The following is a 15,555-nucleotide window of genomic DNA, read 5'->3' on the forward strand; positions in this document are numbered from 1 at the left end:
AAAAGATTGGAATGTGCCTGACCTGTGGTGGCGCAGTGGATAAAGTGTCAACCTGGAAACGGCCGAGGTTGCCGGTTCAAAACCCTGGGCTTGCCTGGTCAAGGCACATATGGGAGTTGATGCTTCCTGCTCCTCCCCCCTTCTCCCTCTCCCTCTTTCTCTCTCTCTCTCTCTCTCTCTCTCCCCCCCCTCTCTATAATGAATAAATAAAAAATCTTTAAAAAAAAAGATTGGAATGTAAGGTTGGTGGATAATGAAGGATGGTCACATGGGGAACCTAGGCCCGCGAACTTTGGCTAGGACTGCCCACAACCAAGCGCGCCAAAAGAAACTTCCTAGGAGTCCTTGGAAAAAAAACGACTGTCAGCCAGTGAGATTTCTCTACGTCATATTAGCCGACTTCCCTAGAGGGACCCCTTTTTAAATTTACCCATGCGGTCTCTCCATGTGTGATTTTCCTGACCTCCATCTTCCAGGCCAGTGAATCTTGTCCAAGGAAAGCTCTGTACTGAATAAAGCCTTTACTATTCCACACTTGGTGGCTACGCCCCTTCCTTCCTTCTCAGCGGAGAAAAATACCTTACAAGCTATAGATAAGAAAATCTTAACTTTTGCAACAGTATGTATGGGCCTGGAATCTATGATACTAAGCCAGTCAGAGAAAGACAAGTGCCATATTGATTTCACTTATATGTGGACTCTAAGGAACAAAATAGAAGTAGATTCATAGATACAGAGAACAGACTGACAGCCATCACAATAAATGGGCCTGTGTGGCTGGCTAAAAAAGGTGAAAGAATTAAGCAAAGGAAAATAAACGTATAAATGCAGACAACAGTGTACAGATTGCAGGAGGAAAAGGGAAGTGGGAGAAGAAGAGAGTAAAAGGGAAATAGATTAAAAAAATGAAAAATAAAATATGAATGAATGAACATGGTCATTAAAGAGTGAGGTCTGGCTAAAGTGAAAGATCTCAAAGTTGGAACTCACTTTATCATTATGTGTCTAGAGGAGAAAGAAAAAAGACTAATATTGGAATGGAGCTTGTTATAATCCATGCATCTTGTTCCTGCATATGCCCACAACTGGTTTAGACTCACGCTCAGCAAACATTTTTCTTTTGCTCCTGAAGAAGAATGTCTAAACAGAGATGAACCATTATCTTCTCTGCTCATCAGCCTCATTATTCCATCTTCAAGTTGTCTGATAGCTTCATCTTATTGGCTTCAGTCTAATGTTCCATGGGCCTGCTCAGGGGGCCTAGGGTATTTGCATCATCTGGTTACCATTATGAGCCCTAAAATAATTCTGCAGACTTTTTCCTGGATGTCCTTAATGAAGACTCCTCTGCTGTGGTATTAAGTACACAGGATGAAGATGGTGAAGCCAAGGAGATTGAAGAGCCTTCTAAGAGAGATAAGCCACTCATAGAAAAATTAGCTAAGTTCCAGGTCAATTTCACTTTCTTCAGAGACACAAAAGTTGAGTTAGATAAACTATCAAAGGTGCAGAAAATGAACAGTGAAAATTTCAAGAACATTGCTATGCCATCTCCTTCTATCATCAGGTCAATTGGATTTCCAAATATTCCTTCAAAACATAATGGATAGTCCCCAGACATCTATAGTGGAAGTAATTATAACAATCATCCTGGGACTGGTTATAGATCCTATTTTCTATGATCTAAAAAGTGTCCCCATGGGAATCCAGAAAAGAGTTGGGGTGCTCTTCTTCTGACAAACAACCAAAGTTTTAGAAGTATGAAATCCCTGGAGCTATTTGTGGCCATAAAGGAGTGCTTTATACATGAATATGTAAGGGAATATGACAGTCAGTCATCTTATTATTTGGGAAAACTTTCATCTGATTTACTACCCACGAGAATGTTAGCAAGTATTATATTCACTTGTATAGCATTCCTCTTGTTAGGATCGAAACCAGTGGTGGCTGACTTCTTCATCATGGTGTTTACTCTTACGAGGATGGCTTATTTGACCAGTTCGATAGCACTGTGTGGTCAGAGTGTGGTATTCATAGCAACACTTCTTACAAATATCTCCTTTGTTTTATGATGATTTTTTTTTCAGGGCTGTTGGTCAGTCTTAGAATCATTGGACCTTGGCTCTTATGGCTACAGTACTTACACAGCTTTGCGACATAATGAATTTTTGGAATAAAACTTCTCCCCAGGACTCAGTGTAACAGTAAACAATACTTGTAGATTTGCAATATGTACTGGCAAAGAATTCTTGAAAAACTTGGATATTGATCTGTCACGTTGGGAACAGTGGAAGAATTAGATGGCCTTGGCTTTAATGACTTGTATCTTCTTTAAAATTGCCTAATTAACATTGTTATTTCTTTTAAAATTCTCTTAAATTCCTCTCTAGTTTACATGATTTATCTGCACTTTATAAAAAGGAAAATCTTTTTTTATTTTATTTATTTATTTTTAGAGAAGAGAGAGAGAGGGAGAGAGAGAGACAGAGAGAGAGAAGGGGGGAGTAGCTGGAAGCATCAATTCCCATATGTGCCTTGACCAGGCAAGCTCAGGGTTTCGAACCGGCGACCTCAGCATTTCCAGATCAACTCTTTATCCACTGCGCCACCACAGGTCAGGAAAAAAGGAAAATTTCATGCAAGAATATATAGAAATATTTACTAGACATTTTACTCATGTTATCATACATATATAATATCTATTATGTATATACCTACTTTTATTGTTTCTATAATGCTCTACTCTTGAATTGTATAAAAATTTTTCTTAGTCCTGAAATGTTTGGAGATCATGGATCAAATATTTCAAAATTAAAAGCAGATTTATGATGATTATCTCATTTTTTTATATCCAGTCTACATTTTAGTTTAATATACATGCTTGATTTATCTCCAAGTACAAGCACTTACGTGTTTTATTGAGGCATGCATCTTTGTCACGCACCTCAAATTATATGAAACTATTTTAACCCAGAACCTAACTTGATAGTGAAGATAGAAGTTCTACTTTAGTCAACCTGAAACAGAATAGCAGCCTCAAAGATCCTCTGGAGCTGGACTGTCCAATAACAGTTGCTACTACCACAGTTGCTATTGAGCACTTGAAACGCGGCTCATCTGAAATGAGATATATCCTAAAAGATGGACTTTGAAAGATTGGTACAAAAATATATAAAATATCTTATTAATTAGTATACACTAAGTACATATTAAAATTATAATACTTTGGAAATTGGGATAAATAAAATATATCATTTAAATTAATTTCACCTTTCTATTTTTACTTTTATTTTTTAATGTTTATTATTCAACATTTTATAATAGTCTTTTATGCAAAAATGTACTCATTTATAGGAAAATTAAGAGACCACTGAAGGGTCAAATTGTGAATAAGAAGTTATTTTTGATAGTGTGAGTGCACAACTCTATTTCAAAGGGAGAGTTAGACAAGGATTACAAATTAAACAGATTATTCTGGTCATGTTTTTGTCTCCATCTGATATTGAGAATGGTTGAGCAGAATATATATGAAGTTGACCCAAGTATTTTAGCATTTATGAGCTCCTTTTAAAATAAATTCATATCTAACCAAGAAATAGTTTATTTTTATTTCTATTTATGGATATGTCTGATGAATAAAATTAAATAAAAAGTGGTATTTTTATATATATTGTTATAGATATGCAAAAAACAATTTTAAAACATTTTCTAGGACACAGTTAAGAGCACTTTTTTAATTTTTGAAAGGTCTAAAAGTTGCTTTTTTCAAAAAAGAAAATATATTTGCTTTAAATATTTTTATATTTTCATTGATAAGTTCAGAGCTGAATATTATATATCTTAAACATAGTAATAAACATTTGCCATGGTTTTATTAAATAGACAGTTTACCTATTATAATAGGATAACATTCATATTTCTTTCAAGATGATATAAGTAATTTTACAATTAAATTATGCTTTTTAATTTTCTTTTTCATGGCTTAACAATTTTTATAAAACAAAATGTATGAGTATCATCTACCTTAAGATATTCTATTGCCTTAGTAGGAAAGACAAATTTAATAGCAGTAGCAAGACCAAAAATAAAGTTACTAAAGTGATAACGCTCATCAGCACTCCGTCATATGCATTATCGGTGTATTGGTATCGGTGTACATTCTCACAGGAAGTATTTTAGGTTTACAAATTTTCTGTGAATATTTATTTCTAGTTTTCTAGTGTAGTGCTTTTCAAGCTGCAATACCTGTTTTTAGAACATTTTCCAGAATAATCAGGTGCAGTTTTTGAAAGCATATACATTGCAAACATTTAAAAATGTACATTGCAAACGTTTACTGTGAACTTTTTTGGAAGTGGTGCACCTTTTCAAAGGTATTTTTAATGATTTTGTATTTCTAAAATATAGTTTAATCTACTGTTTCAGCCTCGTTGTTTTCAGAAGGGGGTCACATGACAGAGTTCTGAACAATAAGATATATATGAAAAACTGCAAGAGGTGCACATGAGAAAGTATTTGCCTCCTTATAAAAGGGACAGTTGTAGTTTAAACATTATTCCCTCCTTTTCCTGCCATTTAAGGTTATTTTTGCTAGAGCCAGGATAGGCATTTTCAGATCTTAGGAAAAGGCCATGAGAATTTCACATGCAAAGGACTTGCAAGATTATTAAGTTATTATATCTATTACCATCTACACTTCTTTTTGTATGTGATAAAAATAAGAAAAAAATCTAACTCATTTTAGACATTGCTAAGCAGCAGAGTTTCCCTGATGATGACCACTATAAGAAACAATATGACCGGCCTGACCTGTGGTGGCACAGTGGATAAAGCATCAACCTGGAAATGCTGAGGTCGCTGGTTCGAAACCCTGGGCCTGCCTGGTCAAGGCACATATGGGAGTTGATGCTTCCAGCTCCTACCCCCTTCTTTCTCTCTGTCTCTCTCTCCTCTGTCTCTCTCCTCTCTAAAAATGAATAAATAAAATAAAATTTAAAAAAAAATTAAAAAAAAAAAAACAATATGACCAAGATAATAATAACATAATATTTGAAAGACAGGTTGTAGAAATTGCTCAAATACAGTGACTGCACCAATCGTATCATATAGCCTCCTTTTCTCAATCCTGTGATCTCAATTTATCTCAGAGGATAATACAAATAAAATTGCTGTAAGACATCTATGGTCAAAAGTGTTGCTTACTTTTATACACTGAGCTATATAGATAAGTTTCAACTACATATATTAAAGAATATATGGCAGAGCGCTAAATCTATTTGGATGCTTAGAGAAAACACTCTGTTAATATATTGTTATCAAGATTCTAATTCACTTAATCAGATTTTTCAGATGGTAAAATTTTTATTTCTTGGAATAGTGAAAGAAATTTAATTCAAGGATTCAATAATTTTATCATTCATTTTGTGCCTCTATAGAAAAGAAATGCAATAAGACAGAACATGTGTAATGTTCTAGAAAATATTGATGTTCATAATTTTAGTAATAATTTTACTTTAATTTTTGTCAAGGTCTTTCTCATTTGTTCCTTTCTAAGATATGATAGCTAAGGTGGTTGTTTGAGATATATTTTGCAATATTTATAATATAACTGAATACTGATACTTTTCTTTCTATATATGTGCTGACAGCTGAGGGGGTTCCCCCTTCCCCTAAAAATGAATTACCAAGACCTCCTGTCTGTCTTTATAGTGTAAAGTGTTTTCCTCCGGGTATTTTAGAAGATTCAGGAAACAATTTTGCCATTAGCTTCACCATGTTGGGTCAGGGTTGCTTCATAAACCTTTACATGGTCATTTTAATTTTATGATTTCATTGAGAAAAAGTCATAAAGTAGTCTAAATCATAAAAAAAAAAAATCAAAGACTAACATTCTTGTGCTTTAAAAAGGCATATTTTTCATTATTTGACTATTTCCTGGTCTGAACAAATTTATTGACCATGTCACAACCCCTTTTAAATTTTGGAATCATTAAGACAAGGCAAGAACAATGAAAAATGCCCACAAAAACCACATAGGAAATTGTTTAAGCAAATGAAGTGAAGAAATATTAAATAATATTAATATTAAATTTTGAAATATGATTATTTTATATTAAGGTAGAAGTGAAATATTTTTATATTATATATCCCAATAAAAATGTGATTTATTTTTTAGCAAGGAAAAAGTTTATGTTTTAATTAATTAAATCTTCTCTTGTAGTAAAGAGAACTTGATATGATAGAATAGTCAGATGAAATATTCAAGATAAAACTGTTTTCTGCAATGTAAATAATTATTACTATATTAAAAGTTACACTTTTCTCTACCTCTAAGCTAGATATCTAATTATGAAATTTTACTAAAACTATCATATATTTTGAATTGACAGTAAAATGTATCTACTTAGATAGACCCTCTTAGTGACTCTGCTATTATCCTTCAAGAAAATTATCTCCTAAATATTTCCCTATGAAATATTCCATAGATATAAGACAGAATAAGTATAACACATTATATAAAAATACTATGAATATTTGTGAATCCATCAAACAGCAAAACAATAGAACATCACATAACATTTAAAGGTCCTTATCTTCATTGCTTTTTCACTGGGAAAAAATTATTATTTTATTTCTTATTTTAATAACTTTAAGTAAATAATACCTTATGAATTTTGCCTGTTGTTTATTTCTATATAGTTAAATTATATACTTTATATACTTTTGTAGTGCTTGTTCATTTTTCATATTATTTTCCCTGCTCTGTCTGTAGTTATCTCCTCTTTTCAATCAAAATTATTTTCTGAATTCCTTTTCTGGGTTTTATTTTTTCCTGACAACTCTTGTGGGAGTTTGCTAAATTTAGTCCAACTTTGTAAGAATGAAACTTCCAGTGTGTTGATTTTTTTTATTTACTTGTTATTTTAATTTCATTAATTCCTGATCTTTAGAATTTTTGCACATCTTATTCTATTTTGCTTATAACATATAAATCAGAATCTAATATTATGATTTTAGTGTTTTTAAAATATATATATATATATTAAGTGCTATGAGTCTTATAAAGACTTTTTTCTTTGTTTTAACCTATAAAATTTGTTATGTTTGATATTATATACAGTCTTACCATGTATATATTGTGTTTTTTAACTTAGCACTTGAAAGATACAATTCTTCTTTCCTCTGCCATTTAAATTGTTTCTGAGATGTCAACTATGAGTCTAATAAAGTTTTTATACAATTGGTTTTACTTAGTATGTGCTGAACTTTATGAATCTGAGGAACCATGGGAATACCATGATATCTTGCCTGAGGTCATATTTATACAGGAGGTTGTCTATTACTTTGGTTGGCTGTTTAGGTGGCTTAATAGCTAGACTCATCTGAAGGCTCACTTACTCACATGATAATACCTGCATGAAAATACTTGAATTGCTAGGGATTGAAATAGCGGGGGCTCAGATAGTCTTCTATATGTGCATGTGTTTTCTTCAGTCTAAAAGTCAAGGTATTCATATTTCTTATATTACAACATAGAGCTCCAAAGTCACTCGTCTTAAGCAAGAGAAAAATAGGTATTACCTTTTATGACCTCTCAATAGCCACATACTGCCATTTTCGTCATGCTCTATGACATGAAGCTTAAGAGATATACTCAGACTTAAGAGGAGGAAGCTTTATTAGAAGAGGACGTGAGACAAGGTATACCGGGGTGGCAGAAGTCAGTTTACAGTTGTGAGTACATGAAACAGAGTTTATTCTTGTATTATTCTTTATTAATTATTGTATTATTTTCTATAAAAACAACTGTAAGCCTCCTTTTGCCCACTCCTGTATTTTGGTGAGACCATATTTAGAAATTACAATTCGGCAATAGGATATAAATCACGTGACAACTCCTTAGAAAATATTCTTGGCTATAGTTTATTTGGAAATTCAAGTAACATGAATATGACCTCTTGACTCTCATGAGTGATAAATATGGTTTCAAATTTTCAAGGATGTTCAAATTCCCAGTTCAAGATCAAGACATAAGTTTCCTTGGTGGATTGCACTTTGTTGTGGTGGTGGTGGTGATGAAGTTTATCACTTTACTGAGCAACAGTCTTTTAGGTAAAGTCATTTATTTTAACTCCCCACCCTGCAATTATCAAATTGTAGACCCACCACCTCCATATGTCTTTAGATTTGGGCATTTAACCATTTGCATTTAAAGTAATTGTTGACAGATATGTATTTATTACCACTTATTATTAGTATTTTTTTCTTCCTCTTAAAGAAGACTCTTCCTGGCTCTGGAACTCTGGGCTGTGGGGCTTGTTGTGGAACTGGGACCCCTCGTTTCTCAGGGAATGAGCCAGGATATCCTCTCGATTTTTCCCCGCCACATGTGATTGTGGAACCAGCCAGCACCACATCTCGGCCCCTCTTACCGGTCTCAATGTGGCTGCTTCTTTTTAAAGGGGATCCTCAGGTAACGACAGTCTCAACATACAACATTTTGAGCTTATGATGCTCAGTGTCATAAAAACTTTAAAAAATTGAGACAAGTATTTTGGCTTATGCCATTAGTGTTGTACTTACAGACAACGTGGGTGAACTAGTTTGGTTGTGCATTGCAGAAGAATACTCAGTAATCCTGTATATGAGTGAGGAAGCCAGCATCCCCAGTACACTAACCTGTGCCATTTTGGATTGTTAAAAGCGCAAGTATTCCATTTGTGTTAGGCAAGGGTGTGTTTTGACTTACACCAAAATTTGGGGTTACGTCACTGGTGTAGGAACGGAACTGTGTCCTAACCTGAGAACCACCCCTCAACAGTATCCTTATATTCTTAGTTGTAGGACTTCTGTTCAGCTAGATTTCAGGCAGTTCTGAATGATTGTTGTTCCATAATTTTGGTGTGGTTGTAGGAGTAATATTTATGCCACCATCGTGATCAGAACCCCTTGTGATATAGCTCTTATTACCTCAGTCACTCTATTAACAAAATGGTTTCTACTAGATCTAAGTAAACATCCTACATTGTCTTAAGGACTGTCCCCAGGGTCTTATAATTGATATTGTTAATTTCATATCAAACACATGATAATGACCTATATGTGAATCTCCTAACCCATCAGCCCTCCAACAGCAATTTGCAATTGCTATATTTAGCTACATTGCACCGAAGGAGAAACTTTATGACCCATATTGCTTTCTCTAGGGTGAGGCCACTAGGTCTGTCCTGAACTGACCTTAAACCACCACATTTTAAAGATTAGTACCTGATGGTCTTGCCTAAGTTACAGGGAATGATGCTTAGGTTCTATAATTGTTTAATATTCCTTAGGAAATTTAGACTGTGGTTTGATAGCAGGGATGGTGTGGGGTGAAGTGTGGTGAAGGGAGGGCAGAACTCAACTGGTCAAAATTTTTTTGAATTTCTCTCGTGTTTCAGTTTCTCCTCTAGGTTACAGATGCACAAAGATTGCAAAGACATAGCCCATTACCTTCAAAGAACTCACAGACTGTTTTTGGGGTTTTTTTTTGTATTTTTCTGAAGCTGGAAACGGGAAGGCAGTCAGACAGACTCCCGATTGCGCCCAACCGGGATCCACCCGACATGCCCACCAGGGGGCAATGCTCTGCCCATCCTGGGTGTCGCTCTGTTGCTACCAGAGCCATTCTAGCGCTTGAGGCAGAGGCCATGGAGCCATCCCCAACGCCCAAGCCATCTTTGCTCCAATGGAGCCTTGGCTGCGGGAGGGGAAGAGAGAGATAGAGAGGAAGGAGAGGGGGAGAGATGGAGAAGCAGATGGGCGTTTCTCCTGTGTGCCCTGGCCGGGAATCGAACCTGGGACTCCTACACGCCAGGCCGACACTCTACCACTGAGCCAACCCCAGGGCCCAGACTGTTATTTTTTAATGCAGTAAATTTCAGAAAAAGAAATCCAAAATAATATTTAAAAATATATCCTCCATGATGCTCCTCTAATCTTTTTCATTTATCAAAAAGAGTTTTTAAAAAGTGTATATTGGGAATTGCATGATTTAATCCTTCCAGAATTTCAAACCACTTCTTTTTTTACTATGCTATTTGTAAGCTTCTGTCAGTGAAGACCTATGCTTCAAGACAAGTGATGATGTAGAAAGTTCAACCCCCTATTCAGATCATCCTATAATTCTAACTAAAATCAAACTACAGTAGACATTCAGATTCCTCAAGAGAACTTGGGCAAATGCCTTGTGTAAGGATCAACATCAATTGTAACCAGTTTCTTATCCATGCCATCAAGCCCTGGTTCATCTGCTTTTGTACATGAAACAAGCCACTCAGATGTCATTAGAAAATCTTTTTTTTGGAAATGATTCTAGCAGGGCAATCCACTGTCAGACAAACAGATTGCAGTCAATAGTAATTAATTATTAGCAGGAATTTTTTACACTTTCATATATATTTTGTAAATTCTAACAAACTGCAAATGACAAGTTAACCATCAGGTGTGTTACTGATAAAGTTGCTGAAGAAAACTATCTGAAATTTAAGGAGAAAATTAACATCAATTTATTTAGGTAGCCACCTCATTACTCATGTAATTTGAAAATGCATTTATTGTAAATGCAGGCTACTCTTTGGTTTCTCTACACTAGACTGTACAATATATCTGTGAAGTATATGTGTAAGAAGTACATTTTTGTAGTCAGCTTTTTGATGCTATACTAGTCAGTATATGATGCTATGCTATTCAGAATTTGTAAAAACAAGTTGCACCCCACACACCAGCCACACCAAACTACGTATTTTTCCTGAGTGTAGTTCCAGGCCATGCTTGGCCTTTTGCCTAGAATCATATTCCCTCCAGTGCCTCACATCACACAAACAAAGTGTGATTTTTCTGCCTCGTAAACAGTGATTACTATTTCATGATTTTAAGCTTCTTAGAGTATATTGGTTTTTTAAACTTTAAACTCCTTGCTCAGCAGAGAAACTACTAAACAGTAGATACTCAATGAATGAAGAGTAATAAAGGAGAAATGGAAGGACAGAAATAACCAATACATGGGATATATTCAGTAAAACACTGATAAGAATTCATATTATTTGGTTTCCTTAATGACCTACTCAGGGATTCCTATGCATATTTACTCCAACTAATACATGAGCAAAAAAAAAAAATGTGTTCATTGTCCACAGTTCATGAGGGATTGGAATATTGAAAACAATTCTGGCCCTGGCCGGTTGGCTCAGTGGTAGAGCGTCGGCCTGGTGTGCGGAAATACCGGGTTTGATTCCCAGCCAGGGCACACAGGAGAGGCACCCATCTGCTTCTCCACCCCTCCCCTCTCCTTCCTCTCTGTCTCTCTCTTCCCCTCCTGCAGCCGGGGCTCCATTGGAGCAAAAGATGGCCCGGGCGCTGGGGATGGCTCCTTGGCCTCTGCCCCAGGCGCTAGAGTGGCTCTGGTCATGACAGAGCGACGCCCCAAGATGAGCAGAGCATTGCCCCCTGGTGAGCGTGCCGGGTGGATCCCGGTTGGGTGCATATGGGAGTCTGTCCGACTGCCTCCCCGTTTCCAGCTTCAGAAAAATACAAAAAAAAAAAAAAAAAAAAAAAAAAAGAAAGAAAACAATTCTAAGTTAGAAATAAAGGTTGTGTGTGAAATCATCATATTAAGGCAAAAATCAAATTATTATTAACCATTACTATCTATAGACAATATGTATGTGTGTGTGTGTGTGTATATATAATAAAATAAGTGAATTCAAAAAATATTAAGGCATAAGGCATGTAAACTTTCCACAAAGAGTTTAGAGCAATAATGAGATGTATAAAAAGTTTCTTGGCATGATGAAAGGTCATTTATAATTTTAGACGTCACAGCAGGAAAAACTATTAGCAGTTTAAATGAACACATAAAGTCAACTCAAGCATTTCAAGACAGGTGTTGATGGCCGCCAAATTTTTTTTAAAAAAGATATCAAGAATTATAACTTGAGAAATTGTATTTTCATCTTATTGCCAAAGAGCAAATACAAAAGACCATTAAAATGTTTTTTCTATCATACCTAAACTTAATAAATGTAAAGAAAAAAATATATTTATTATCATTAATACTATATTATTTTAGAAAAGTTACAGTGCCTTATTGACATATGTGAGTTACTCTTGTGTTATTTATATAAATAAATTTTTACTTTTATTTGTAAAACAGAATTTTACTTCTTCTGTTTGTAATTTATTTATTCATTGTCAGCCTAAGAAAGTCTCCTGAAGTTTGTGAGTGAATGTTGAAGAGTACTATATATTTTATGGTTCCACGGTTCTTTTCTCCTTTAGTTTTCTTTCTTAATCAGTTGGTATTTTTGAGGTTCATGTCTAATAGGATCTCATTACTCTCTTATTTCCCCCTTAATATTGTCATAACCAGAGGTCTCCTTGTCAATATAAATAATTTCAAAAACACATATAGAAATGTTTCTATTGTTAATAGGTGCCTGGTGCTTCCAGATCATACTTAAACTTATATAATTTATATTTATTATTACCTATGTAATAAAATCATGTTTTCCTCTTCCTAAAAGAAAATAACAATTGGCCTTAAGTGAGAACTCAGTTGAATGGTTCTGGAAACTCAAGTGTTTCATGAATAAAACCTGAGAAAATATAAGCTTACTAATCCCCACTGAATGTCATAAACACACTTATTTTATTTTATTTTATTTTATTCAGTAAGAGAAGGGGAGGCAGAGAGACAGACTCCAACTGGGATCTACCTCGCAAACCCACTAGAGGGCAATGCTCTGCCCATCTGAGGCTGCTGCTCTGTTGCTCAGCAAGTGAGCTATTTTAGCACCTAAGGTGAAGCCATGGAGCCATTCTTAGTGCCAGGAAATAACTTGTTTGAACCATTTGAGCCATATCTTTGGGAAGAGGAGAGAGAGAGAGAGAGAGAGAGAGAGAGAGAAAGGGGAGGAGAAGGGTTGGAGAAACAGATGGTCACTTCTCCTGTGTGCCCTGACTGGGAGTCGAACCCAGGACTTTCACACACCAGGCCAATGCTCTACTGCTGAGCCAACTGGTCAGGGCTTAAGAGCATATAATTTTAAAGTAAAAGCATAGGGAAATATTCATGTTACAAACTGGCGATTATACTAATACCAGATAAAATACTTCGAGAGAAAAGTATTACCAGACATACCAAGAAGAATTTCAGGATGATGAAAGACTTAATTCATTGAGAATACACAAGTATTTAAAGTACTGTATTTTTCACTTTATAAGATGCACCAGACCATAAGACGCACGTAGGGTTTTAAGGAGGAAAATAAGAAAAAAATATTCTGAACCAAATGGTATGTTAAAATATTTAATAAAATATACCACAATATTTCAACAATGTAAACTCAACAGCAGTATTAACAACCAGTAACACTGTTATTAACATTCTCTCCATAAGATGCATGGACATTTTTCCCTCCACTTTTGGGGAAAAAAAGTACATCTTATGAAGCAAAAAATATGGTATATGTAACTAGTAACAGAGCTTCAAAACTTTTGAAGGAAAAACTTACAGAAAAAGATAGACAAATCTATCATAATTGGAGATAATGTCCCACTCTTAGTAATTTATAGAACAACCAAAAAAGAATAAAAATAAAAATAATGCTTATCAAACTATTGTCCTATTTACAGAACTCAATGAAACAGAATACAAAGACTAAGTACTATATATAAAATGTCTACGAAGATATATGATAAGTTATGAGAAGTCTAAAATCTTACAGCATATGTTCTATAATGGTAATGTAATTAAATTAAAAATAAATAATGATAATATGTCTAAAAACATAAATATGTGGGCTTTAACAAAAATACATTTCTAAATAACCCTTGAGTTTAAAAATGCAAGGAAAAGCAGAAAAGATTCCAAGATGTAAATATGAAAACAATAAATTGATCTATAGATTATTGGTACAGCAGTATATAGAGAAAATTTTAAAGTTTTAAATGTTTATGTTAGAAAGAATTAAAATCAATGATCTAAACTTTTACCTTAGAAGCTAATAATGTAATTTAAACTATATATATATATATATACATATTCATCTTTAATAATATGTTTTTAAAGAAATCCAACAAAGATGGGAAAAATACTGTTTTAATGTGCATTCAGTTCAAAATACTTTCTAATGTTTTTTTTTTCTTTTTATTCATGGACTATTTAACGTGTATATTAATTTTTCATAATCTGTGTAAGATGGATTTATCTTTCAGGTTTGATTAGCATTGCATTATGATTTTCCATGAACATATTTGAGAGTTGAGTACTGACTTTTGGTCTAACCGTATCTTAGGTTGAGATGGGCTCTAAGTAATCTATAATGTGTTGTTTAAATTTCAGATTATCTTGGTGATACCTGTGTAAATTTGTTTACATTGCTTAAAGATGTGTCAATTGATGGCCTACAACTTTTTTAATTGGTTGACTTGGCTATTTGACCAATGGGTAGAGCTGCCAGAAAAAATACAGAATGCCCATGTATTTTTTGCTACTAATTTATATTAAAAAAAAGTTTTCTTTCTGAAATTCAAATTTAACTGGGACCCAGTATTTTATTTTCTAATTTAGATACCTTTCCAATAAGACATCAAAGATCCTACTTAAAATATTTGCCTAAGTTTGTCTGACACAAAGATTTCTCACACATATTTTTTTTAATCTTTTCCAGTTTTAAATTATATTTTACATTCAATATTACTCTATATTAGTTTCAGGTGTACAGTATAGTGGTTAGACAATCTAATATTTTACAAAGTGATCCCTTGATATTTCAATATTATTGACATTTCATATGCTGTAATTGTTGATAATCCAAACTCAAAGTTTTTCCTTTGAGTAACAACCCCAAGGAGATACTAATAAGAGTATATTGGGACCCCAATGCTTGTCTATACTTTATCATATTACATATATTTTACATTTATTAAAGCCTTATATGAATATGACTTGTGGAGTCTTGTTAGGCCTTTTAATTATTTCAACCTGAAATATTTTTAGATACCCTGGATAAAATTATCTATCAAAGTAGAGAGAAATAGGGAGAGACTATTAATGGACTCAGGGCACTCTCATTGGCCAAAGATATAAAATGAATGCATAGAAGAAACTGGAAAGCACTTTCTTTGAACCATCAACTAATAAATGTACAAGGACTAATGCTGTTAGATGATCACTGTTAAATGCTCAAAATAATTGATGAAAGTTGGAGAAATTTAATAGACCAGACCTTAAAGATATGATACTGTCAACCATTCTCCATAATGGGACAAACACCATGTGACTCTTAATATGATGTCCTGAGATAGATATATTACTTTTCTAGACATAGAAACCCACATTTAAGATTTCTAAAAAATAAAGGGTCTTAAAAATATTAAATGTAAAAAAGACAAAAAGAAAGAAAGAAAGAAAGAAAGAAAGAAAGAAAGAAAGAAAGAAAGAAAGAAAGGAAGAATGAAAGAAAAAAGAAAGAAAAAAAGAAAAAGCAAGCAAGCTGAAGTATTCCAAATTAA

At 33.9% G+C, this 15,555-nt stretch overlaps 1 pseudogene; it reads left to right on the forward strand.

Annotated features, from left to right (window-relative positions):
- The first annotated feature begins 927 nt into the window (after positions 1-927).
- Positions 928-2,378, forward strand: LOC136391474 (broad substrate specificity ATP-binding cassette transporter ABCG2 pseudogene; annotated as a pseudogene).
- The last annotated feature ends 13,177 nt before the right edge of the window (positions 2,379-15,555 follow it).

The sequence above is a fragment of the Saccopteryx leptura genome, chromosome 2 (genome assembly GCF_036850995.1).
Source record: "Saccopteryx leptura isolate mSacLep1 chromosome 2, mSacLep1_pri_phased_curated, whole genome shotgun sequence".
Classification (NCBI taxonomy): domain Eukaryota; kingdom Metazoa; phylum Chordata; class Mammalia; order Chiroptera; family Emballonuridae; genus Saccopteryx; species Saccopteryx leptura.